The sequence below is a fragment of the Mobula birostris genome, chromosome 6 (assembly GCF_030028105.1).
Source record: "Mobula birostris isolate sMobBir1 chromosome 6, sMobBir1.hap1, whole genome shotgun sequence".
Classification (NCBI taxonomy): Eukaryota; Metazoa; Chordata; class Chondrichthyes; order Myliobatiformes; family Myliobatidae; genus Mobula; species Mobula birostris.
The window spans coordinates 146,920,116-146,947,935 of NC_092375.1; the positions used below are offsets into that span (position 1 = coordinate 146,920,116).

Sequence of the window (27,820 nt, forward strand, 5' to 3'; positions counted from 1 at the left end):
GTCTTACTGCACCAGCATACTGCCCAGTTTACTTCGATCCATCATTATGGTAACTGTTCAATAATTACTAGATTATGATTCAGAGCATTGGTTTTGTTCACTTCACTGAGAATGGAATTAAGTCGAATTCTCAGAAGAGCAGCATGGAGTTGTAGGCCTTAGCACCCTAGTTAATGGAGGAGAAAAACAGAGTTTCATTTATTGCTGTAGTCAAGAAGATTATCATGGAGCTAGAATCTAACTAAATATTAAGAGAATACGTCATAAGTTAATAACTTACAAGGAAAACAGAAGGTTAAACAGACCAATTTGATGGCTCAAGTTATAGTTTGTGAAGGTAGAGATCGGGAAATTTTCTTTAGAAAGCTGTTGTTTATAGTTTACAGCAGCCATAAAGGCAAATCTTCTAATGCAACTGTCTGTAAATAATTTAAATTAGATTAGATTAGATTATGAGGACAAGCAGTCCTCTTTTATTATCATTTAGTAATGCATGTATTAAGAAATGATACAATGTTTTTCCAGAATGATAAACACATGACAAACCGACTTAAAAACTAACAAAACCACATTATTATAACATATAGTTACAACAGTGCAAAGCAATTCCGTAACTTGATAAGAACAGACCATGGCACGGTAAAAGTCTCAAAGTCTCTCGAAAGTCCCATCATCTCACGTGGACAGTGAACCTCCGGCACCACCAACTTGCCGATGCAGCATCCTGGAAGCATCTGACCACAGTTGACTCCAAGACCGTCTGAAAACTTCGAGCCTCCGACCAGCTCTCTGACACCGAGCACCATCTCTGCCGAGCGCTTCGACCCCAGCCCCAGCAACAGGCAATAGGCAAAGCTGAGGATTTGGAGCCTTGGTCTCCGGAGATTCTCGATCGCACAGTAACAGCGGCAGCAAAGCGGGCATTTCAGAAGTTACTCCAGGTGTTCCTCCGTGCTTCTCACAGCTGTCTCCGTCAAATATGGATTGTGCACGAACCCCTAGTTAACTCATACGATATTCATTCGGGACGGCTGCGCACGCTGCGTCGCACCACCATCTTCTTCTCCTCCCTCCTCCTCCTCCAAATAAAGGTCAAAGTAAATTTATTATCAAAGTCCATATATTGTACGTCACCATATACAACCCTGAGATTAATTGCTTTGCAGGCGTTCACAGTAAATCCGAGATGCACTATAGAATCAATGAAGGACCACATCTAACAGGACGGACAAACGCTGTGCAAATACGAAAGAGAAAATAATAAATGAGCAATAAGTATCAATAACATAAGTGAAGAGTCCTTGAAAGTGAGTCCATAGGTTGTAGGGACGGTTTAGTGATGGGGTGAGGGAAACTACCTCCTTTGGTTACCCCTCATGGTTGAAAGGTAATAGCTATACCTGAACCTGGTAGTGTGGGTCCTGAGGCTCCTGTACCACCTTCCTGATGGTAGCATTGGGAAGAGATCATGGCCTGCATGGTGGGGGTCCTTGATGATGGATTTTCCTTTCCTGTGATGGCGCTGCATCTGGATGTGCTCAATAATGGGCCACAGCCACTACTTACTGTAGAATTTTCCATTAAGTTTGAGATTTTAATATTCCTACTGTAATAATGATACCTTTGAAAATTAAATGGAAAATTCTTGCAATATGTTTGAAAAGAATAAACTTGATGGACAGGTTAGAATGTGGTGGAGAGTGCATGGAGTTGCAAATAGCGTGGTTCAGGATGTAGTCTGAGACGAGCGTGGAATCAGTGGGAAAGGTTCATAGTTTGTGATGCAGCCTGAGGGCAATGTCTTCCTGGATATTTTAATTTGTTTCGTTCAGAACCTTTAGTAGATACTAAAAATGTTGTATTTGTCTTGTCAATGCAATTTTGATTTATGTCATTTTTTTTTAGATGAAAGGACAACTTTCTCTAACCATTTCTAAATTAAGTATTGTATGCGTACAGGATGTTTGTTAATGAAGGTTATACAGCTGATGACAGGACTGTATTCGTGCAATAGGCATGGTGTTAATTATTGTGCAGCTGGTGCCCTGTTCCAAATTTGAACTGAGTGTGGAAGTAATTACATTTGCAAATTAGAAACCCATCAATTAATGTAACTTGAAACTTTGCATTTCATTGTTGGTTCAATTTCAAAGACATCAAAACAAAATTTGTAAGGCCAAGCATTTGTGGATGTGCTTATAAGATTTGAATCTTTGTGGATAATTGAGGCAGTTGAAATTTAGCATCATAGGACATTTGCTGTAATATGTACTTTTGAAATACAAAATTAAATTCAAATTATTTTCTATGCTTTTACATTTAAGTTTCATAAATAAGAAAATTTTATTATTGGGTCCAAAGAACAGTGTTGTACACAAAAAAGTTGCTTTCTCAGAAAAGAGTGAAGTTCATACATGTCACTTGAAAACTAAAACAATTAACCCCAAAAGATAGTAAAAAAAAGCACTAGGTGGTTTACACAGATCTCATTTTCATAATCCTCCTACTCCTACTGCTTTTATGTTACTATCACTTCCAGAAGCAGCTTTTTTTTCTCTCACCAACAGCACAGTTGCATACTCTAAGTATAATGTACTTACAACTCAAAATTCAGCCCTGGTTAGTGGTGCTAAAGTGCTAGATTGTTGCAACAAGTCGTGCACTGTTCCACCGAAAGTCATGTCTTTACAATTGTGTAATTCACAAATAGGAATAAATCCCTGGATGACTTCAAGTCGGGTGATTTGATCGGGAAAAAAAATGATTTATCATTTATTTTAAAAAGTAATTACTTATCTGAGGATGGTATACTTGAATATATAAAGCTACTATCCAAAGAACAATCTAGATGTCATGTGTCTTTAATATATGCAACTATTGCCAATGAATGGAAATGCTGAAAATGAAATACTGACTTGCTGTAAGTGGTTGTTTCCGTTCTTGCTTTAGGTGCTTTCATAAACATGGGGAATGTTTTAAGTCTGGATAGCATAATTAATCCATCATTGGGATTGATGGTATTGGTGATACTTGAAACCATCATTTACCTCATGCTGTTTCAGTCATTGATACACCAGCCCTCCAGCTGTTTGATTTATAAAGTGTTGGAAGCTGGAGAAAAATCATGCTCTCAGCCCTTGTGATTTCGATGAACTAAAGTAACGGAGATATTGATAATACTCGTGTGAGAGCTAGTCCAGGGATAAATAATACATGAATCACGGGAGGTTCAAATTCTGGTCTTAACCATCCAAACTAATAGTAATTTAATTTTTTTAAACTAAGTATATAAACATTTAACTTTTTTGAAGAGTTAACTTCACCATCAGTATGTATTAAAGTTATTTAAGAACAGAATTTAGATAACCAGTTGGTTTTTGTTACTGGTGTATATTAAGTAGCCAGGGACCCATTATGCCCACCAGATCAATTGAAAGGAAACTGGTCAAATTTTTTAATATAGTATGTTTTAATTATAAGATGGCAGGAAATTACAAGTGGAGGGAAGGAGCACCTTATACTGCCTTTGGTAGGGATGTATCTCCACCCCATCATCTATTAATGCACCCAAAAATGTTACTTAATATTTTTAAGCAAACTATTCCAAATTATTTCTTCTTTAAAAGAGATGCCAGCATACAATAGTGGGATTAACACAAGAGATTCTGCAGATGCTGGAAATCTTGAGCAACACACACAAAATGTTGAAGTCCTCTACATAGGTATATGAAGATGGTAGGATATGGATCATGTGCCGGCCAAAGAGATTTACTTTAGTTTTGCTTCATGCTTGGGACAAGTATTGTGGACAAAAAGGCCTGTCCTTGTGCTGTTCTGCTCCTTTCTCTATAGTACTGTACTACGTTGGCTGAGGTACAGACGGAAACAGCATCTTGAAATGGATAACTGAAAATGTGTATGTCAGCGGAGCAGAGAAGGAAATGGCAGGCAAACATAAAAGAACTGTGATTTAAGAGTACTTTAAAGCCTTAAAACGCCCCAAGTAATAAAAGAGATTATTTACAAACTCGATTATTTAATAATGCCTCAAAGGAGCATTGTAAATTGTTGCCTCCCTACCATGGCTCATAGTCAAGTTGCACAATCAGCATAGTAGCTCTGTGATATAAATTCAGACTTTCCTACTTAAAGGCATTATAAGACCCTAGAATAGATTCAGCTTATTTATTAAGTTCCCACAAGTCACAGTCATGAACAAAGGGCCAAATAAACATAAGTATAAGTCTATGTGCTTTTATTATAATTTTTGTCCCACTTCCACCCTGTTCACATTAATAAATTAAGGAGCAGGGGATAAAAATGCACTGAAACCCTTTGACTTTGCTCATAAACAGATAAACTTTGGCAATGACACGACCATTCCACGGCACAAACATGGCTTGTAATTGCAGAACCTGATGCAATGGTTTGTAGCGGGAGTTCTGGGCGTGTGGTGCTACAGAAGCCTTCCTTTTGCTACAGCAGCCAAACAAAGGAATAGTGACTGTGCAGGTACAAACTGAACACAGAAGGAACGGGAACAGGAGTTGGCCCCACCACCAGACGGGCTCTCCCATTCAGTAAAATCATGGTTGAGTCAGTCTTGGCCTCAACATCCCTTGCACCACCTTCTTGCTCGTAGGCTAGACCGCATAAAGATTGCAGGCTCCTTAACTCTTTGTAGCTTAAGTATACATTGATGAATTGCCTTTAACATTTTTTTGACTCTGCTTCCACAGACCAACGATTTATGACACTCCAGTAGAAGAAAATACCATCTGAAATAGACAGTTCCTTATTCAGAAACAGTGTCTCCTAGGGGATAACAACCTCTCGCATTCATCCTGTCCATCCCCTACATAAAATAACATAATGTGCTTCAATAAAATTCTCTGTATTCCACTGAGCATAGACCCATACTGCTTAGTCTTCCTTCTTACCTCATTCCCTTCATCCCAAGGAACAATCTTGTTAATCTTGCAGACATGACTTCTGATGTGTGTGCTGTATGCCATTCTTTAAATATGACTTTTGTGTTTCGTGTGCTAAAATCCCCAGAACCATTTGCACTGCCACATTTTGTAGTCTCACATTTAAAGTTTAAATAAGAACTTGCTTGATCATTCTTATCCAAAGTGAATAACCCAACAAATTTGTGCATTACACTTCATCTGCACTTTCCTGCTCGTTTAACCTATCTATATCCCTTTATGTACTCTTTATACCCTCCTGACAACATACTAACCCACCTATTTTGCCCCATCAATCAGCAAACTTGCCTACTGTACCTTCAGTCCCATCATCCAAGCAATTAACACAGACTATAAATAGTTGAGGCCCAGCAACAATTCCTCTGGTATCTCACTAATTACTGTCTGCAAATCAGAGAATGTTGCTTCATTCTCTGTTAGTTAACCACATGCCCATCATTCACCCCATTACATTATTCACAACACAGTGCATTGTACCTTGTATTGTAACATTTTATGTAGTATCTTACAGAATGCTTTCGGGATATCGAAGTACATCGCACTCACTGATTTCCCCTTTGTTTACACTAATGCATCCTTAAAGAACTCTAGTGAATTTGTCAAATTCAGTTTTCTCTTTCACAAAACCATGTTGACTCTACTTGTCATGATTTTCTAAATATCCTGCCAGTACCTCCTTAATAATGGATTACAACATTAAGCTAACTGGCATATAGTTTCCTGTTTTCTGCTCTCTCCTTTCTTGAATAGTAGTGTTACAATTACAGTTTTCAAATCCTCCAGGGCCTCCCCAGAAGCCAAGGAATTTTGGCAGATTACAACCAGTGAATCTGCTACCTCAGCAGCTCCTTCCTCTATGACCCTAGAATACATTAAGTAGATCCAAGAGACTTATCATCCTTCTGCTCCATTAGTTTGCCTAATACATTTTATTCTTGTGATCACCATTGGTTTAATTTCCCTTGATTATGTATTATTGTTAATATAGCTAGTTGGTTAAAAATCATAATTTGTGGCACGGCAGTATGTTATTGTGTGCAGTAGTCACCCAGTTACAGGAAGGATGTGAGACCTTGGAAAGGCCTGGACTAGAGGGTATGAGCTATAAAGGCAAACTTGGATTATTTTCTATGGAGTGTTGGAGGCTGAGGAAAGACCTGTCAGAAGTTTAGAAAACTATAGGAGGTATAAATAATGTAAACAAGATCTCTTACAAAGATAAGAAATGCTGAGTACTAGAGGGTATAGGTTTAACATGAGAGGAGGAAAGTTTAAAGGAGATGTGCAGGACAGGTTTTTTAGACAGAGGGTGGTAGGTGCCCAGAACAGGTTGCAAGGGGTAGTCATAGTCATACTTTATTGATCCCAGGGGGAAATTGGTTTTCGTTACAGTTGCACCATCAATAATAAATAGTAATAGAACCATAAATAGTTAAATGGTAATATGTAAATGTGGTGGTGGTGGTGTTTAGGAGGCTTTTAGATGGATACATTAATATGCGGGGAATATAGGGGTGTGGACCATGCACAGGCAGAAGAGAACCAGACTAATTCAGCGTAGTATTTAGCACAGACATTGTGAGCTGAAGGGCCTGATCCTGCACTGTCTGGACTGTGTTCTCTGCTCTAACTATTGTGGCTGGGATGCGTCTTCCAGCCATTTTTCAGTTGACCTATATAAACCTATGATGTTGAACCTTTAGAGGCTATCCTGATGGGTTTTTCCATATCATTGAATGTAACTGAATAGCAATAGTTTAGTTTAATAAACTTCTGATTTTTGTGTTCTGAGTAGCCCAATCTGAACCTGTGGGTACAAAGAACTTGAGAGGAATTCCTTTTTAAGGATACATTTTGAGAAGATGCAGTACTGTTGACTGTGCACTGTATTGCATTCTAAAGTGGCAAAGTCTTGTCAAATGGGTATGTTTTTATTCATAATATAACTTGCTTTGCTAAAGTAGTTGCCTCTTAATATCCATTCAGTTAATATGTTGCTCTTATAAAGTGTCTGCATGTACACACAAGAAATACTCAAATTCTGTAAGAGGAATATTAATAGCAAATATATGCATTGGTAAAACTATAGGCAATTTGCACTGGAAGTTGAATGTGCAAGTCTTTAAACATTTTCTTGCTCAATTGAAATCCTTAAATATAAACAAGTTTTTAATATGCTACAGCTGTCTTCCATTCTTTGTAAAACAAAAAGTGATTAACTAGATTTGTCACTTCTTTCATAACAGTAAATTTATCCAGTGAACAATTGAGCAGACTTAAGAGTGCAGTGAGGGATTCTTCTGAGCACATGGTTGTGAGCATTTGTCTATTTCTAGCCACCCCTGGGTTACTCACCTCTACAAGATCAGCAGATCAGTTTGAATAAGTTTCTGAGCCTCCAGACCCAGTTGATTAAATCCATCCAGAATATTAGCTGCTGGAGAGACAGAAGACCACGTGTAGCAGATTACTAACACATGTTGTGGAGGACTCCAGGGAGGGGACCAGATTGTTTGGCACCTCCTCACTTTTCAATTCCATATAGAAACAGCTGTTGTACGTACTCTTGTGTTGTAGAAGGGCTTTGTTTCCCTTTGGTAAGCAGGTAACACTGAGGCCTGTCTTAACGTGTCGGCGAAAAGGCACATCCTTTAGGAAGCAGCCTTTGCTCTGAGAAGACCAGTCTGACATGAGGTGGACCAATTTGAAGCATTTATAGTTGTTGTACCCTGCTAAATTTAATTTTAAATTTGAGTGAGATTGGAGTCAAGGCTGGCAGATTCCATTCTCTGCAAGAATTTAATTTGAACAATAATCCTGTAATTTTGTGATTGCTGTTACTGAGATTAGCTTTTTAAAGATTCTAGTTTTTTGTGATTACTTGAATTTAATATTCCATGTTGCAACTTAAACTTGTGTCTCTATATTAGTGTTCCAGTGAAAAGTGTTTTACATTCTTGGGTCCAGCTTCCTCCTCTTTTTATGGGCTGTCAGTAGGCACCAGTGGGCATGGTTTTGGTTAGATCTAGTCACTTGCAATAAGGACAGCTTTTGAAAGGATTGTTACATAGGACGACAAGAAATCCAGAGGCCAGCTGGACTTTGGAGTCCACTGGTACTTCACCAGAGATGACTGCAAGTCAAGTAGGTTTTGAAAGCTAAGAGGACAAACTAAATAGTTGTTTGCAATTCAAACAGAGAAACTCTGGAAGCATGTAGCTGCCTGGATCAGTGGGAGACAGTGCAGCCTGGGTCGAGGATGCAGGGTATGTAGTGAGTGAGGATTGTGGTGCAGTTGAAATGTGATAGCAATCCATTTAGTGAGGGATCTGAAGCCTGGGCTGGTGTGAAACCTGAGATCTCTCTAGGTAGAGGGGATGACCCAAGGTATGCAGGTGTTGTATACTAAAACACAAGTCAAGGGATGTGGTGAAGCTTGTGGCGCGAATACAAGATAGTTCTAAAAGTGGGTTTATAATATCTGTGGATGATGTTAGCATAGAATATACCTTCTGAGACACAAGGAGCATACTGAAGGTATCCTTTGATCAGCACGACTGTGCAGGAGGCAAACAGTAAGGCCTATATGTTTCACCAGTAAGCAACGAGTAAAGCAGATATTTCATCACAGTGATAAAGTACTATGATGGAAATAGTTGTGATTTACAGAAACAAACTGTGGAGGCAGCCATGAGGACCAGGATCAGAACTGCAAAGTGGGGTAAGCAGTAGATCAGAGAATCAGACCAGGTGAGATTTTCCAAACAAGGTGTTTAAGATGAGGGCAAGTGGAAAGGAATCTATTATAATCAATTCTAATTAAAGTATGAGCTTTATATCGCTAGTGTTAACAACTTGGGACAACATAATGCATGAAATAGATGCAAATGATATTGCAGCATAGCCTATAACCAAACCTTTACAGATATAAGGGCCAAAATACCAGCAATCTTACTGAACCATCAAATATCTTATTTGATGAATGTCACTTTAAGGATTTACCTACATAGAATTTTGATCCTCCAAATGCCTGGTCATGGGCATATTTGTTCATATACAAAACAGTGTAAACATCCCTTTTTTTTCGCTTCCTTAAATACTCATTTGTCTTTGTACATTCATATGGACCGAGAAATTTAATCAGCTAACATTGTTATTTTTGATTAAAGAAATTGAAAATGTACCTCACCCAAAGTAAACTAGTTATAGCTGTTTGTGGGTACCTTGCATCAGTCCAAAAGTTCTGGGAGACACACTCTGGTGTGAATCACACCAGCACAATTTGAGACCGTTTCAGTGTCAGACCACATCAAGTAACACTGTTCCCTATGCGTCATTTCTTTTGGTTCAAACTGTCCTGGGAGAGGCTGTTTCATGTAATTTCTGGAACAGCAAGGGCCTAGAAATTTGTTGATACAGTGCTTGTAAAAAACAGCTCTGTGTAGTTAGAAACCACACAAAACAGCCTGAAAGCAATTTTGTGCTTTTTTTGTGAATTAATGCCAGTCACTAACATCATATACTTGTTTCAGACTGAAATTTTCTGATGCCTTATCTTTATTTTCCCAATATCAAGCTCACCTAAATAATGACAAATGTCAAAATTTTCTTCCCTCTTTGGGGCTGTTCTTTCAAGAGTATTTTAAAGCAGTTTTAGGGAGCCATATTTTAATGCAAAAGAAGTGTAGCCTAGGTTTTCACTAATGCCAGATTACACTGCTAAAAATCCACCACTTACTCTCTATCCTTCAGGTCAAACCACCAAACTCCTTTATCTTCCACCAGTCTTACAAAACTTCAGATCCAACACTGACCGGTCCTCCAGTAGCAGCCATGACCCTCTGATTCTTGCTGTTCACATTGTCTGCTCTTTCTGGTCAGGACAGTGTCTACACATTGGAGACAGAAGAGCCAACAGATGCTGAAATCTGGAGCACGAAACAGTCTGCTGGAGGAACTCAGGTAGCATCCGTGTGAGGAAGTGAGTGGACGAGGTTCTGCATCAGGTCACACAGATGTTGCTCAGCCTGCAGGGTTCCTCCAGCAAATTCTCTGTCGCTCCATTGTTCACACTTAGTCCATCTTTGTCCACCCAAGTAACAATTGATAATATCTTCCCAGCCACCCCCCATCCCTCTTTTCAATGAAACAATGCTCTGTAGCTATGTTGTTTTCTATCCCATTAACCAAGTCATTAACAATTACTACACTGCTGCACCGCACTTGATCATGGTTAAAAGCACAAGAAGCAATGTTTGAGATGCGATATCGATCCCTGTTGCAGTGTGCCAGGTTTAGTCTGTTCAGCTTTCTATGGTCGCAGTAGTGTTTCTGAGTGATACAGTACATTACAGGTAAGTTTTCTGGTTCTCCTCCTGCAATACGCTTACTGTGACATGGAACATACCCAGTACAGGCCTTTCGGCCCACGATATTGTGCCGAACTTTTAACCTACCCTAAGACGAACCTAACCCTTCCCTCCCATAGAGCCTACCATTTTTGTATCATCTATGTGCCCATCTATGATGTGCCATCTTAAATGTTCCTAATGTACCTGCCTCTACCATCAGCCTTGGTAGTGCTTTCCATGCACTCTGCACTCTCTGTAAACTGAAACTTACCTCTGACGTCCCTCTATACTTTCTTCCAAACACCTTAAAATTATATCGGCGTCTGTTAGTCTCGTGAGGCCATGGATTTGCCCCTTGGAAGGTTTCCCGGGCGCAGGCCTGGGCAAGGTTGTATGGAAGGTCGGCAGTTGCCCATGCTGCAAGTCTCCCCTCTCCACGCCACCAATGGTGTCCAAGGGAAGGGCACTAGGGCCGATACAGCTTGGCACCAGTGTCATCGCAGAGCGATGTATGGTTAAATGCCTTGCTCAAGGACACAACACGCTGCCTCAGCCAAGGTTCAAACTAGCGACCTTCAGATCACCAGACAAATGCCTTAACCACGTGCGGCAACATCACCTTAAAATTATGCCACCTTGTATTAGCCATTTCCACCATGGGAGAAAATGTCTCTGGCTGTCCACTCGATCTATACCGCTTGTCATTTTATACAGCTCTATCAAATCATCTCTCATCTTCCTTTATTCCAATAAGAAAAGCCCTAGCTCACTCAAGATCATGAAGATCCTTTAAAGCCATTTGTTGTTACTTGTGGGCAGTATTTTTCTGGCTGTAATTTTTTTTTTTTACTCAGCTTAGGGTAATTAACTTGTAATCAAGGTGGTGTCTTCAGGGCCCTGAAGAGACCTCTCCAATGGGTTCAGATCTACATTGGAATTTATGGGAGTATCTTTGAGCCCTAGAAGAACAGTCCGACTCAGAAAAGTGGAATAAGAGGATCTGTGCTTTTTCACCAGAAAGAGAAGGTAATAGAGATGTTTCATGTGGCCTTTATATTTCTATGCCATCTCTGGCCATCTTGTTCACCACTCCTTGCTCCATAATCCATTGTTTCACGCGGCCACCAACTCCCCTGAGTTCTCCTGCCACCCACTAACTCCAGCCAGTTAGCATACTAACCGGAGTGACTTTGTGAAATGGGGGGAAAGAAGCAGACCACCTGGAGAAAAACCACATGGTTTCAGAATGTGCAGACTCCACACAGATCATCCTCAAGATCAACATTGATGCTAGCTCTCTGGAGCTCTGCAGCAGTGCTAACCGTTTCACCATCTATGTTCCAGATCTTGGTAAAGGACAATCCCATTCTGCCTCATTTTTTCAATGATTCTGAAGGCACAAGTTCCATAGAAGATAGAACATTACAGCACAGTACAGGCCCTTCAGCCCACAATGTTGTGCTAACCTCAACCTACTGAAAGATCAATTTAATCCTTCCCTCCTACATAGCCTTCCGCATTTTATCATCCATGTGCCTTTCTAAGACTTTCTCAATGCCCCTAGTGTATTCACCACACCTGGCAGGGAATTCCACACACCCACCACTCTCTGTTTAAAAAAAACTTACCTCTGACATCCCCCTATACTTCACTCCAATTATCTTAAAATTAGCCACCTCGTATTAGCCATTTCTACTTCAGAACAAGATTATAATAAGACTTTTGACAGATTGATATACAGGCCCAAGAGATTCTGCAGCTGCTGGAAATCCACATACAACACGCTGGAGGAACTCAGTGGGTCAGGCAGCACCTACAGAAAGAAATAAGGAGTCAAGCCGAGACCCTCCATTAGGACTGGAGAAGAAGTGAGAAGAAGGCAGGGGGTGGAGGGGGGGGAGGGAAGGAGTACAAGTTGCAAGGTGAGAGGTGAAGCCAAGTAAGGAGGAATATAGGTGGGTGGGGGAGGAGGTGATGAACTGAGAAGCGGGAGGTGATAGGTGGAAAAGATAAAGGGCTGAAAAAGAAGAAATCTGATAGGATATATGGACAGAATACAAATGATTCTACTGTGTGGTTCCAGTACGTGTACATAAACACAAAACATCTTAAAAGTAGAAGAGCTATCTGAGCATTATGAGGTTATGATGTGAGGCAACAAAAGAGACCAAAATTTAAAAAGGGACATATTTAGAAAGGAGGCAGGGTGGTTTGTAGTGAACAGCAGAGTGACAGTATTAACTAAAGGGTATCTTATGTGTTGTTAGCCATTGTAAGGGTGGCCTTGTAATAGCACAGAGTAGGAGAAAGGTTGTGTGACACCTGACTGAGCAGAGAAAGTATCTGCATCTCCTCAACCAATCAGACTGAAATTCTGAGCAGAAAGCCAAATTAGAATAGGTGAATTTTATTTGATAACTGATATAGGAAAAGAATTAAAGAGAAAGAAAATGTTGATTAAGCAAGAGAATTAAGAGGATGGGGGAAAATGTTTATAAAAGCATTTTAAATCTTAACATTTTTAATAGCTTCAAAGATTCAAAGCTTCACTTATCAAAGTATGTATGCAGCATTCTCCTTCTCCAGGTAGCCACGAAACAAAGTAAAACCATTAAACTCAGTTCAGAGAGAAACAACAAACTTTCCCCTCCTCGTACAAAAAGAATGGCAACACGATCATCAATTCCCCCCCCCAAAACCTTCCCCCGCATAGGAAATGCAACAAGAACATCGGCCCCCAAATGCCCCTCTCCCCACACAAAAACCTAACAAAAACACAAAGAACATCAACCCCCCCCACCAGACCTCCTCCTCTTGCAAAAAACGGCACAAGAACGTTGACCCCCAAATCCCCTTCCCACTGCACAAAAAAAAACAAGAAAGAACAAGCAGAAACACAAAATATAGAAACCACAAAACTGAAGTAGCCCACAGTCCAAATTCATAAATATGGAAACCTTGGTAATGTCTTCCAACATCATCGAAAGAGAGAGATACAGAGGCCTACCCTCCAGCACAGCGATATGCCACACAGGCTCCCTCGATGGCAACAGGGCGATCCCACCAGTGATCAGAAGGCAGGCAGTTGGCACTCACCCTCCACATTCGCCTCAATGTTTCAGTCTTCCTCACTGCTTTAATTGGTGCACAATGGAAACTAATCGGCGAAATGGAGTCAAACATCAGCTCACACCGCATCTCATAGTTAATACCTAAAGAAATGAGATGCACATGTGTACTAATTTTAATTGCCAGTGATATTGATTGGCAGTAATCAGAAATTGTCATGTCGTTAAAAGGATCTGTATATTTGACAACTTTGTGATGAGCTTAGTTGATATCTATCATGAGAATACAGTAATCAGACTATCTAGTACATTTCCACAGTGAGGCACTCAGCAAAATCACATTTTTGTAAAAGTATAACATTTCAGCAGCAAAATTTGGGAAGTGGCATCAGATCTCACATTTGCACCTCAGTTTAATTTCCTGTATCATTTACCCATTGCTAACATTTGAGTGCTGTCAGAATCACCCTTATTCTGGCAAGAAAATCTGACCCATTATTTTTCCCAGTGGTGACGTAGGCAAAATTAAATTGTCAAAACTGGCACATCTGAAATGGGTCCATGTGTGGGAGTGGGCATGGGGGTGTACTTATGAGTCACTCAGCTAATTTCTCTAAATTTTAGATTCATATTTTATAACACATTTATAGCTCCCTAGAGAAGCACTAGTATCTCTGCTCAAGATAGAAAATTATGATGCAACAAAATGATTCATACGAGTTCAGGACTGTACCAATTACAAAGCTGAAAGCAGTAAAATTTTGTTTGATTAATTGTATCATGATTACATCCCAGAGCACATTGAGGAGCTTAAAATGTAAGTAATGAAATCGGACCAATTCCCACAATAAGCATTCCTATTGTGTGATCCTAGCAGTGGATTTTCTTCTGGCTGCACAGATTAGTCACCAATTTTTATTTTTTCCTGTGTTTATTTCTTTCCACCACAAATTTTCACTAGTTTTCTCTTCGCTGCCCAGTAGCACATCTTTCATAACACATGCAATAATGATCATTGCAATGCAATAGGTAATAAGATTTTATAAATTCTGTCTTGCAAAATAGATACTTTTATTCTGTAAATAGAAAAACAACTTGTGCCCAATGCCACAGACACAAAATGCTGGAGGGACTCAGCAGGTCAGTCAGCATCAATTGAAATGAATTAAACAGTCAACCATTTCGGGCCAAGACACTTCATCAGAACTGAAAAGGAAGGGGGAAGAAGCCAGAATAAAAAGGTGGGGGGAGGGAAAAGAGGACAACCTAGAAGATGATAGCTAAAGCCAGATGTGGGGGAGGAGGAGATGAAGTACGAAGTTAGGAGCTGATGGGTAGAAAGGACAAAGGGCTGGAGAAAAAAGAATTTGATGGGAGAGGTGAGTGGACACTGGGAGAAAGGGAAGGAGGAGGGGCGCCAGGAGGAAGTGATGGGCATGTGAGGAGAAGAGGTAAGAGGCCAGACTGGAGAATGGAAGAAGAGGGAGAGTGAAGAGGGAAAAAATACCAGAAGGAGAAATCAAAGTTCATGCCATCGGTTTGAGGCTACCTAGACGGAATCTGAGGTGTTCCTGCTCAACCCTGAGAATGGCCTAATTATGTTAGAAGAGGAGGCGGTGGACAGACATGTCGGAACGGGAATGGGGATAGGAATTAAAATGGTCGGCCACTGGGAAATTTTCCTTTTACAGGTGACGACTCCAACAGGTTCGCAGGTGACTATTTGGGCTTATGAATGTAGGTGAGGAAGGAGGTGAGTAGACAGGCATAGTATTTCTGTCGCTTGCAGAGATACATGCTGGAAGGGAGATCAGTGAGGAGGGATGAATGGATGAAGAAATCATGGAGGGAGGGATCCCCCTGTGGAAAGCTGAGAGCGGGGGGGGGGGGGTGCAGTTTAAAGATGTTTTTGGTGATAGGGTCCTGTAGAAGATGGCAGAATTTGCAGAGAATAATGGAGAATAATGAGTTCGATGTAGTGCTCCATGGGGTGGTAGGTGAGGACAATAGAAACTCCATCCCTTAAAGACGGTGGGATGATGGGGTGAGCATGGATGTCCAGGAATTGGAGGAGGTGCAAGTGAAGGCAACATCAATGGTGGAGGAAGGGAACCCCCATACTTTGAAGAAAGAAAGGAAAGACTCATAGGAACAAATGCGCCTGAGACGAAGGAACTGAGAAAAGGGAATGGCATTTTTACAGGAGACAGGGTGGGAAGGGGTGTAGTCAAGATGGACATGGGAATCGGCAGGTTATAAAAGATATCAGTAGACAGTTTGTCCCCAAGGATGGAGACAGAGAGTTTGGTCATGGCCAGAATAAACTCCTGCCTAAGCAAGGACCTGGACCCATTGCATTTTGCCTACCACCACAGTAGGTCTGCAGCAGATCCAATCTCACTGGCCCTCCACTTGGCCTTGGATCACCTGGACAATAGTAATACCTACGTCAGGCTACTGTTTATTGATTACACCTCATCAATCAACACAATCATATCCTCAGTTCTAATCAACAAGTTTCAAATCCTGGGCCTTTGCACCTCCCACTGCAACTGCATCTTTGATTTCCTCACTGGTAGACCACAGTCTGGGCGGATCAGAAATAACATCTCCTCCTCACTGACAGTCAAAACTGGCACACCTCAAGGATACGTGCTTAAATCACTACTGAACTCTCTCTACACCCACAATTATGTTGCTAGGCACAGCTCAAGCGACATTTATAAATTTGCCAGTGACGCAGCTATTGTTGAAAGAATTTCACATGATGACAAGGAGGTGTACAGGAGTAAGATAGATTAACTGGTTAAGTGGCGTCACAACACAACCTTGCACTGAACATCAGTAAGACCAAGGAATTGATTGTGGACTTCAGGAAGGGAAAGTTGAGGGAACCCACATCACTCCTTATTGAGGGATCAGAAGTGGAAAAGATGAGCAGATTCAAGTTCCTCGAAGTGAACATCTCTGAGGATCTATCCTGGCCCCAACATATTGATGCAGGAGCTATATTTTATTAAGAGTTTGAGAAGAACTGGTATGGCACCAAAGGCACTTGTTAATTTCTACAGATGTACTATTCAAACTGGTTGCATCACCATCTGTCTTGGAGGGCCACTGCACAAGATCGGAAAAAGTTGCAGAAAGTTGTAAACTCGGCCAGCTCCATATTGGGCACCAGCCTCCCCAGCATCCAGGACACCTTCAAAAGGTGATGCCTCAAAAAGGCAGCATCCATTATTAAGGACTCCCATCACCCAAAATATGCCCTCTTTTTATTGCTACCATCAAGCAGGAGATACAGGAACACGAAGACCCGTGCTGAATGTTTCAGGAACAGCTTCTTCACCTCTACCATCATATTTCTGAATGGACAATAAATCCATGAACATTACCTCAGTATATCAGTGTTCATGCCATCAGGTTGGAGGCTACCTAGACGGCATATAAGGTGTAGCTCCTTCACCCTGAGAGTGACCTCGGGTGGCAGAAGGGGAGACCATGGACAGACATGGGGATAGGAATTAAAGTGCTTGGCCACCGGGATATTCTGCTTTTTGCAAATGGAGCAGAGGTGCTCAACAAAACAACTCCTGAATTTACATCAGGTCTCACCCTTATAGAGGAGGCCACATCAAGACACAACTTGTAGCCAATATTTGGAACAGGTGGCAGATTAAATTTGACTTTAAGTGAAAAGCACCAGTTACTCTGAATGAACTTTTAAATGCAAAGGGGTTAATTTAATTTAGTAATTTGTAAATGTATGTTCCAGATCAGCTGAAGAGCCGGGTTTTTAATTCAGCCTCAGTTAGAGTGCCATGAATGATTTGCTCAGCTAATTATTCTTCAGATTTAATGCCCTTTGCATTAAATCAATTTGGTCAATCCCTCTGGTACATCGGTGTCCACAATCCTGTGATTGGTGGGGCACAGCCTTGAGTGCAAAAACAAAATTCTGGAAACTTTCAGTGAGTCTGTGGAGTGAGAAACAGAGTTAACATTTCAGACTGAAGGGCATTTATTAGAACTGAGGATCAGAGAATTTTTATTTAAGGCTGTAAAGAACATCAGTGGACATGGAGTGAGGTGGGGATAATAACCCCATGATTATCTCCATGTCAACCCTAGCTGGTTATCATCAACATCCATTAATAGATCTGTCCAGCCAACATCAAGGGTATCAGATCTCATTGCCAAAACTGCCCATCAATAAAATTGAAACCAATCAACAATTCTAGACTACAGGAATAAGGTGTACAGCACATGAAACCCGGATGGATTAAATTGCATTTAGTATCTTATTTGGAAGTGGATATATCTTGGTGTAGTGATTGCTGCTCAAACACATGGATGGTGGTTCTGTGATATTGCTGTGAATTTCTGATCTTGGGAGTGTGGGGGGGAGGTGGGTTAAGTAAGTCAGGATGAGAAGGAAAATGAGTCTTATGGTGCACTAATGCTGAGGGTAATCATGAAGGAGATATTGTTACCTCTCTTTACTGAGATGGTTCTTATAATCCAGCGATGATGTTGCTGATTTGTAATTGACCCCCTGAAGTCGCAATCCCTCACTAAGTAAAAGCAATCAGACTCAAGCCATTCAGGGAGGCAGCTTACTTCCACCCTGTTTGACCAAGCCAGTATTACCCACATCCTGAGAATCTGTGCAACTTAAAACATAATTTTGTATCCTGGCAAAGCCTGTAGATCAAAATTACCAGAACATTTTACTATTTCATTAATAAAAATCAATATTTAAATTCCATAAAGATGATTCAGTGAGCTACAGAGCCATGCCAACCCAGAAGAACACTAGTTCAAACCCCTTCTGGGTTAGGAAGGAAAAGATAGATTAGGATTTTTGGTTGTCATCCAGTGGCTTGTCTTTGGAACACTTAGAACACTGCATACCTGGTAATGGAAAGCAGTTAACATAAATGAAAGTTTCCCAGGATAAGGGCATTTACTTGGGAAAGGAGAGAATGTTATCAGGAAGGCAGTTCTCTGGGATGAGGATGCACAACTGGGAGGGAAGAAACAGTGATCTCTCCTGAACCATGGCAGTGGAGCTCTTTGATGACTTGGACATGGGTTCTAGATATCAGACAGATCGAAATGAATTCTGTTAAAGCTAGGGTATCATGAGTTCCCCATGAAGGAGATTTTCAGATGGGAGCCAGGAAGGACATCTGAAGAATTACAGGCATCAATTAAAAAATCAATTACTTATTATAAGCATTTGATCTTCAGTTCCTCAATTGATTACACTGATCACATAATCATCTCATCTTTTGCTAACTTGCTGTTCTCTTGTAGCTTGCTCGAAGCGTGTTATAGTTGTCGAAAAACAATGTGAGATTTCTGTATTTGGCATATCATGAGAAATCTGGATTGAAGAAATAATCTTATTTCTGGGCCCAGCCTGCGCATTGTTGCCATTTGCTACAGTAGTACAGTGTTAGCTAGAATGAGTCCCATTTTCTAATCATGCAGTAATGCAATTCCTGCGAATTAGGGTATAGAGTTCAATGGGTAAAGTTCAGCATCTGCCCTTTCGAATAATCTTGACCACATTTTTCTAGCCCACAGCCCAACCAAGATATCACTGTCCCACTTTATGTACCTTCAGGCAGTGTCAGGCTTTGCCAGAGCTAAAGTGACATCATAAATTTCTCCTTTATTGATCGCAGTGTTTGAGGTTAGATTTAAAGAATAGATGATTGACCATGGTCCTTAATCTATAATGAAAATGGTAAAAGCAGACCAAACTAAAAAGAAGTGTAGACAGTATAGTGTGGAGTATCTGAAATATGGATTTATACCAACACCATGCAACCAACAGCAGACAATGTGTCTGTGGTGTGCAAACGTCTTTTTTTTCAAATGAGGCAATGAAAACGTCAGCCACTTCATGAAAACTTAGAAACGGAAAACACTTCAAAACGTGTGCTGGCACTTCAGAACAATAAAATGATAGTTTGCATACTTTATACATTTCATTGTTCATTACTAAATCTAGAAAGCCCCATTCAATTGGAGAAGAACTGATTCTGCCAGCAGTTGGGGGGCGGGGAGTGGATTCTGTGTATGGTTTTGCATAAATCACCAGTCACCAGACCAAATAATTAAAGTAATTCCACTCAGTAACAACTCTGTTCAAAGACGAATAGATGAAATGTCTGAGAATGTGGAAGACAGATTGTGCAACACACTTAGGGCAACAGAATTTGCTCTACAGTTGGATGGGTCAGCTTTGTCAGCCAGTGAATCTTTGCTTCTTGGTGATGTTCATAAAAGACGAAAGTGTGGTTCAAGAGTTGGTATTTGCAAGGGGACTGGAAACAGATAAGAAGGGGGAGTCAGTATTTCAGGTCATTGGGCAATTTTTCAAAGAGAAGGACATTCCCTTCACCAACATTCTTGCTTGTACAACAAATGGGGCTCTATCAATGACAGGACACCACCATAGGGTTATTACTTCTTTGGAAAAAAAAGCTGTACCTAACATATTTGCCATTCACTATGTAACTTACAGATGACATTTTGTCACTAAAATGCCTAAGTGATCAGCTGCACAAGTCATTAAATCACAGTGATGTAGCTGTTTTATCACAGTAGTAAATAAAATTAGCTCCCATGTTGTCATTTTTTGACTCTTTCAAGAGCTTTATATTGAGAATGATGATGGTTTGAACGCTTACTGGTATACACAGACGTCAGATGACTTGCAAAAGGAAACCACCTGACACAATTGTATGTGCTTTTTGAAACTGATAAAATTCTTTCCAGACTTGAATGCTTCATTCAGTAATCGACTCAAGAATATTAGGCATGACGTTGCTTATTTGTCAGAATTATTCCCAAAGTTTAATGAAATCAATCTTCAATTGCAAGTAAATAATGAGAATCTTATCCAAGGCAAATCAGTCGTGTCCGCATTTCTGTCCAAATTAACTCTACTTAAGTGCAATATTGATTATCGCCACTTTTTCCAATTCCCTAGCCTCTCTTGAGGTGAAAGAAAAAGAAAGAAAACCAGGTGATGATCTTCAAGTATGCTGTGCCCACCTGGGTGAGCTGGGTATGGATATGTCAGAGATACTTCAGGATCTTCTCTCAAACCAATTTCCAGATTAGGCAATAAATCCATTCCTTGTAATGAGGAATTAGCAGGAAGGATGGAGGAAGAACTGATCTTGATACAAGATATCTTTGAGCTGAAGCTTTTTTACAACATCATATTTAGTGGAGCACAGTTTCAATGCAATCTCCCAACGCCCTTCAAAACAACAAAGTAGACTTCAAATTACCGAATATGAGATCTGAGGCTCCTTCTGAGTGACATTCAGCCTGATGTTGAAAAGATGATATCGCTGCACCAAGCCCATCCATCTCATTGAACAGTGAAAAGCAATGATGTAGTAAATAATTGGACAACTAATATACACTCTAAAATTATTGTTGAAATATGTTTTTACTGTAATTAAATAATTTTTGTAGCTTTGAATTTTTATTTGTAAATTTGAATAGTTTTTGCAATTATTTGGCACTGTTTTGAATTTGCTGTTCCTATCTTCTTTCACTGTGCATCATAAATCAAAATTCTTTATTGTTTTTATGTAATAGTCAGAAAGAAGAGAGGGATGCTGGGGATGTGGTGTGGGAGCCAAACACACAGCAACCCAAAAAAGTTTGGGACCCGCTGATGTAGAATGACAGCCTGGAGGACAAAGAATATGGTTCCAAGCAAGGAGCACGGAACCCAATCTGGAGTCACAGAGGAAATGGAAAGCATTCCAGAGCATGGAATAAAGCAGAACACAGAGATGCCCTTCCAGGTGTTGCAGGTGGTCAAACACTGTAGATGATTCCTCTGCTGAGGATCAACAAAGTCAGCAATGGAAACAGCACATCGTGATAGGGAGCAAACAGTTATATTGCCAATACACCCAAGCAAAAAAAAAAACAGGAACAAATGTGTCCAGAACAACAGCTCCAACTCACCTCCAACAATCTAGGAGTGGCAATGTAAAGCAGAAAGCAAAGGAAAGTGGAATGTGTGCAGCATTTGTCCACTCCAGCTCCATGCTATGGAAGTTGGAAAGCAGGAAAGGATTTCCAGCAGGAATCAAGCAACTGCACTGCCTGCTTCACTACTCTGGAGCTCAGTCTCTGTGGGAGGTCAGAATCTGTACCTCTGCCCTCAGTAAGTGCAGAAGTCAATGCATGCTATGTGTATGCTGGGACAGAGTAATGAACCAGATCCTATTCTCAAAACACAAGGGAGTTAAAGAGTTTTTCAGGGTCAAGTCTCAGCTGCTGTCTTTGTAGAGACTGTAGCCTGTGTCGCAGTGGTGATTTCACGGGGAATCAATCTGGTTGGAAGCCAGTGATTATCATTCTCCATCCAGCTGCAGAGATACATTTTCATCATCACTGAAGTCGGAAGTTGTTAGTGGCCATCTCTTGTATTAGATGTAAAGTACAAAAATGTTTCCCACAGGTTAATCAATGTGTGTTCCCCAGCAATGAAAGACTCTTGCGCTGCTGAAGGCATTGTGGCTAACATTCTGAATGGTGACTTCAACAGCACCCTCAATGTGGCTGGACTCAGCCTGAGGTGTCAGCAAACTGTAAGTTGTGTGCAGACACCTGATCACCTGATTGCACGTATTGGCATTTTTAATCACTCATTGTCCTCAGCAACTTTCCAAATGGGCATAGGTCAGTCCAGCCCTGGACAGATGTCTGGATGAGCTGGCAAGGTCTAGTTGTGCCTGCAGGACAAATAACTCTTCAGGAGGTAGCAGCTGGCCAGTTGAGTTAGACTTGGCTCTGCTGGAATAGATCAGCTTATACCTGCTAGAAATGTTCCATGCTGTGTCGAGTTGGCAGCATGATGTATTCTGCAAGCAAGGCCTTATCCACAAGGAGGAGATTGGAAATTGGTGATCCACCACACTGCTTAATATGGATCACAGGATTCTGCCTCCTCCCCTCCCCCAATTGAATGTCAAGGTCATTTGGTAGACTGCCCCCTCACCAGAAGTTTCAAAGAAGCACTGTGACCTTGTTTGGCTGATGATGAGAGGGGGCAGATGCTTCATGCAGTGCCAGATTCAGCACTACTTCATGCTGCCCTAATGGTGGCTGTACTCATGATGCGATGGTTGTCCATCTTTTGTTTGGGGTGTGTATTTGACAAGAGGTTTGAATAGTGATGCAAGATTCCCCATGAGGGTTTACCTCAACAGCTGCATAACGTAAGCAACAAACATGGTGCTGTAGGAACTGAGAGTCAGGTTATGAGTATATAGAGGTGAAAAGAGTGGGTAAGAGGGGTAAGAGCTAGCAGTGGGTGGATCCAGGTGAGGAGGGGTAATAGGTAGTTGGAGAATGGAAGAATGGAAAGGCTGGCTTAGTACTAGCTGTACCTTTCCTCCTCCTTTCATTCCAAAAGAAAAGTCTTGATGAAATGTTAACTCCATATTTCCCACCACTGCTGCTCAACTTGCTGAATTCCTCCAGCATCTTATTTGTGCTGTAGATTCCAGCTTCTGTAATCTCTTCTGTCTGTATGACATCAGACCTTGTGCCTTTCCCAGGAGGACAAACTGAGACATCACCAGCTGCAGCAGGAGAACCGTCACCTCTGGTCTGTCTATACCACGTTCTCTCAGAGGCTTTCTGGTCCAGGTTGGCCTTTCAGTATATAAGGGAAGGCACACTCCAAAATCCAGGGCCTGTCCTGAAGGATGCACTTAAAGTTCATTGCAGCTGCTGCAAATGTCGTAGCAGAGAAGCTGCAGCTTAAGATCCTTCTATCACAGTACAGTGAAGGGCTAGAAGATGGACTCTGCTCAAAGATTATAAAGGAAAATTAATGCAATATGGCTCATACTGAGAATGATGATAAAAAATGAAAATAAATAGCAAATTTTATCAATAAAGTACATTCTTTAAATTAAAAAAGTGGTTGAAGAGATCTGGCTGAGCTGCAATAATCTGTTAGCATTCCCCAATGGGGGTGAAAACATGCCTGTGGAACAAAATCCAGCAATGAGTCGATATCATCAGGAGAGAAGAGAAGAAAATTGGCAAGAACAGCAGCAGCAGCAGGAGGAGGAAACAACTTGTTATCTTTCTTTACTGAGTAGTTTCTTGCTTCACATTTACTCAGATTCAGGAACCAGCTGTTACCAATGGGGAAAAAATAATTACTTAAATCCCAGGGTTAATCTTTGAATCCCTGTAGCATAAAGTATTTAAATGTCTACAGTAACACTGGACTCGTTATGTATACATTTGCTATCAGTAGGTCTTACAGTCTGTTTAGTCCATTCAAAACAGGCAGTCAACATTACACCTGCTGTTTACTGTGATATGTTCTACTAGAAAAGTGAAGCAGGGCCTAGATAACAGCCAGATAATGGGCTGACAAATGGAAGATTACAAGTTTGCGTAGCAGGCAATGATCATGCTTAACAAGAAAATTATTAAACCCTTTCCTAATATTTATGAATACTCTCGTCACTGTGTTCCCTAGCATCAGGTTCCTATATGCCATTGTTGGATAGAAACTGCATAGACACATGACCAAGGCAAATACTGGGATTGCCACTTCCAGTGCCTTCCCACCAGACTGGTTTGATGCTTTGCGCACCCCTTGAGGAAAATAATGAAATGCACATCATAAGGTGCCCTGGATGGGTACAGTCAAAACCATAATCCAGAAATTTGGCACCATTCAGAATCAGCTTTTTCAGCACTTTGATTCAATGCTATGCCTCATCACTGTGGCTGCATTGTGCTCAGTCTGAGGGTGATCCATAGTAACTCAGCTTTAAAGTGTTATTTCTTTCCACATACACTTGTACCATCAAAAGTGCAAAAGCTACATCATTAGGAGAATGCCATCACTTTCAAGAGCTGAGTTCTGTGCAGCTCTTAGATGAAAGGTTCTTTTTAGAGAAAAACCTGTTCATCTTCTTAGCATCTAATATGCACCAGTAGAAACTGACATGGCAGTTAAGTGGCTTTAGACCATGGCCTTTGTGCCACGCCGGGACCAGCTTGAGAGAAGTCCTATGAGAGTTTCAGGGCTTTAGCGTCTTCTCTGTGCCCACATTTGTCACTTTCCCAAAAGGTTGTGTTACGTACCCCGTAACTGGGTTGCCAAACCAGCAGAAATGGAATGCTCATTGGAGTCTGTGATTACTAGGAACTAATAAAGTTTTATTAAAGAAATAAGTAATACAGTACACTAATTGCAAGGATATAAATGTACCAGGTTAACAATGATAATACACACATATACACACAAATAGGGTAGTAGGAATCAACCAAGCTCTATCGTAGTCTAGGGGTAAAATGATCGGTGAAGCAGAGTTCAGTTCAGTTTAGTGCAGTTCAAAGTAATCGCTGTTGTTGTACCGTTGGGGAGAGAGAGTGAGAGATGCAGTTGGTTTCGGGCAGACCTTTTGATGTCTTCTAATCCTGCTGTGGTCACCGACTGTGACCCCTCCATTCCGGATACGATCGTTCTTCCACGGTGAACCCGGCACCCAGGCAAGGGCGGACACACACCCCAGGTTCCCACCGATTGTACTTTTACACCCTGTGAGCCTCTTGACCGATTCCCACGAACCGGTCCTCTAAACTCTCACCAACTTGTGGGGGCACACTGCTCTTTCCAGGGCCTCGTGGCGTGCCGTGCCTTAGCAAACCTGCTCTTTTTATCCCCCTGCTGGGGTATCACCTGTCCATCAAACCTCAGACAGTTCAGGTTTAAAGCAAACGGTCTGTCAATATCTGAATTGTGTTTCTTTCTCGTTAATCTCTCTCTTCTCTCTTATTAGCATTTTGAATGTTTCTCCATTGTCTTCCGTTATCTCTCTCATTAGCATCATCCGTCTGGTAGCTCTGCTTGGCGTCACACATGATAGTTGGCAGAAGTGAGAGATCGAAAACACCACACTGTGCACTCATTCTCCAATATGCTATAGCACAGCATAAATAATAAAGATTTTTGGAAAATTGTTCCTAAAAGTGAATGAAATCAAATGTCTTTGCAATATTGACTAGTTTTATTTTTGCTTACGCAGTTATTAGTAAAATTTTAGTTAGAATTTTTTTCATAACTAGTCTCTCCTCACAGGTTTGTCCACTTTGTAATGATTCATTCTGTCAATTAGTGGGCCATAACAAAGGATTTTTTTGTTTGATAAAGGGGCGGGGGCTTTTTGATTTCATTGCACCCACACTCACCATTCACAGTTCAAAGTTCAAGTTTAATTGTTATTCAACCATATATGAATACCCATGAATAGAACCAAACAAAACTGTGTTACCTCGTGGCCAGGGTGCAAAGCACAGTACCAACAGTCATACATATATGAGATAGTAAGCACATAGAAGATACCAGTAAAGTACTGTCATGCAAAAATTATATAGTCCAAGACCCTGAGTCCATGAATGTTGCAGCAGTCAAACACAAAATGGCTTGTTTTCTGCTGAGCACTAACTCCAGCTTAGATGCCGTGCCACACCGCCCCTTGGTGGTTATTATTTATTTCTATTAGAATTTGTTTCTAACAGAGTGGTTTCTCATGTGGATTCTTCAAGCAGCCTGAAGCAACAACACATTCTGAAGGTGCACTGTAAATGCAGATCTAACAAATGGAAAAGAGGATTTATTTATTCACTTTGTCAGACATGAGGGTCCCTTGACGTGTGCTTGGAAGACTTTACTGAGCCAGGAGCTCCTTGGCTGTGATTGAATTTGATGCTCAAGTTCCATCCAGTGCATTATTCTTTTGCTTTAACGTAGTAGTTTAATACAAGTGGGTGGCTTTCTAGGCCACTTCAGAGTCAATGTAATCGCTACAGGTCGGGAGTTGCATAAAGTCTGCTAAAGATAGCAGATTTATTACATCAGTGAACCAGTTAAAATATCAGATTATTAATTGGAAAGTAAATTCATATTTGAATTCTCATTTCTGATTTTTTTTAGTCCATGCCCACTGAACCATTAACCACCATAAATGCAATGCATTGATTGTAGTACAAGATCTTATTTGGTCAGACACCGTGGAAGTGAAGCTCAGGCCATTTATTAATGGCTTGTAAATCTAAAGGTTGCATTGCTAATCTTTAACCACCTTCTGTCTGTCCAATGTCATAAAGTTGATTGGAATTTTGAATTTGATTTTTTTTTTGTAAATTCCTTGTGAAGATGGATGTTAGCACCTTTATAATGCTGCATTGACATGTTAAAAATCTGAGATTTGGCTGAAAGGATCACATAAATGCAGGAGTTACAATTTTGTTGAGAACTGTATTTCAACCGAAGTTGAATTCATCATATCAGGTATCTTCCATTTATACTATACATTTGGTTATTTTAATAACCTTATCATAATCAAATATCAAGATGCTGTAAAGTTGATGAAAGGTAGTAACTTTAGATCTGAATGCACATGACATTACAAGACAGATGCTCTCATTTTTTTTCAGCAACACTGTCAGAAAATTGTCATTTTGTAATATGCTATACAGTATGCAGTTACATTCTTGATTGGCACTCTTATTTATGTTACATTGATATGATTTTTGAAATGTATATTTTGGAGTCACATTAGTTATTTTAGAAAGCATTAATAAACTGGTTGTGTTTATTGTGTTAGTGTATCAGTGTACCTTCAGTGCTTCAAAATTGGAAGGTTCACCTTGATTTTCTTTTAAGTCCCTCTTAGTAGGATAGAAAATTGTAGTCAAATTGTAGGTTTTAAAAGCAGAATTGAGCACTATGTGTTAATATGTTAGTAAGTTTTGTTCCTGAAAACAAATTTCTTGAGGGTCTTCATTTATCACATTAGAAAAAAATGATAAGGTTCATTTTTTTACTTAGACGCATTTAGATACAAATATATCAAATGCTTGAAAATAGTAAACTGATCAGATCTGCTGTTTAAATGTCCATGTTTAAATTTGTCTGGAAAACTATCTCCAGTAATACCTTGCATTGAGTTATCTAGGATCACATTGATCACAATGGTTTTAAATAATACAAAATAATTAATCAGATTTACATACATGTTCTGCCTTCAAAGTTTTAGTCATCCAAAGAGAATTAGTGCTCCAACCATTTTTAGAAGTCACAGCACTGCAAAAGGAAGTATTTATAACAGGAAGTTGGTTTTCAGTTACGGAGTGGATTTTTTTAAAGTCTAAATTTAGTTCTTAGTTATGTTTAAAAGTGCTCCGGGTCCCATTACACATTCTTTATTGTGTAAGATTGCAATAGATAGTCAGGGTAAATTGATATAGTTTTATTTCTAAAACTTATAACCGCTAAAGTTAACAGTGTATTTATATTAACTTTGTTTATAATATAATGTTGAAAATA

General features: G+C 40.3%; 1 protein-coding gene and 1 long non-coding RNA gene across 13 annotated transcripts in view; one reads left to right on the forward strand and one right to left on the reverse strand.

Moving 5' to 3' along the window:
• The window catches only part of LOC140199449 (diacylglycerol kinase beta-like), a 566,317-nt gene that overhangs the window by 355,893 nt on the left and 182,604 nt on the right, over positions 1 to 27,820 (forward strand). The window lies entirely within an intron of this gene.
• On the reverse strand, positions 475 to 27,575 carry LOC140198610 (uncharacterized). Of its 3 annotated transcripts, none has more exons than XR_011886220.1 (3): positions 27,508 to 27,575; positions 13,439 to 13,554; positions 475 to 1,079 (listed from the first exon to the last, which is right to left on the reverse strand). It is a non-coding gene; the product is annotated as an uncharacterized lncRNA (long non-coding RNA). The 3 variants fall into 3 exon arrangements; XR_011886218.1 differs by having other exon boundaries at positions 13,350 to 13,554; XR_011886219.1 differs by having other exon boundaries at positions 13,300 to 13,554.